The sequence below is a fragment of the Nanorana parkeri genome, unplaced genomic scaffold, assembly GCF_000935625.1.
Source record: "Nanorana parkeri isolate BGI_ZX_2015 unplaced genomic scaffold, ASM93562v1 scaffold2312, whole genome shotgun sequence".
NCBI classification, from domain to species: domain Eukaryota; kingdom Metazoa; phylum Chordata; class Amphibia; order Anura; family Dicroglossidae; genus Nanorana; species Nanorana parkeri.
The window spans coordinates 42,211-42,414 of record NW_017308580.1 but is presented as its reverse complement, the minus strand read 5'-3'; positions in this window follow the sequence as shown (position 1 = coordinate 42,414).

Here is a 204-nt window from a genome sequence, read left to right as displayed (position 1 = left end):
AATCCTCTTAGGTTTCGATCTTACATCAGGTCATTGAAGCTTCCAGGCTCCATAGATGGTCCATCATCAGAGATCAGTCTTGTAGATGGTAGAGCTCTAGTAGACGATGTATAAACACAGTGACTATCTCCGTGGGAAAGTGAACATGCTACTGTGAGCTGAAGAGGATTTCACCGAACCAATGCCAACAACACTTTGTTTGGC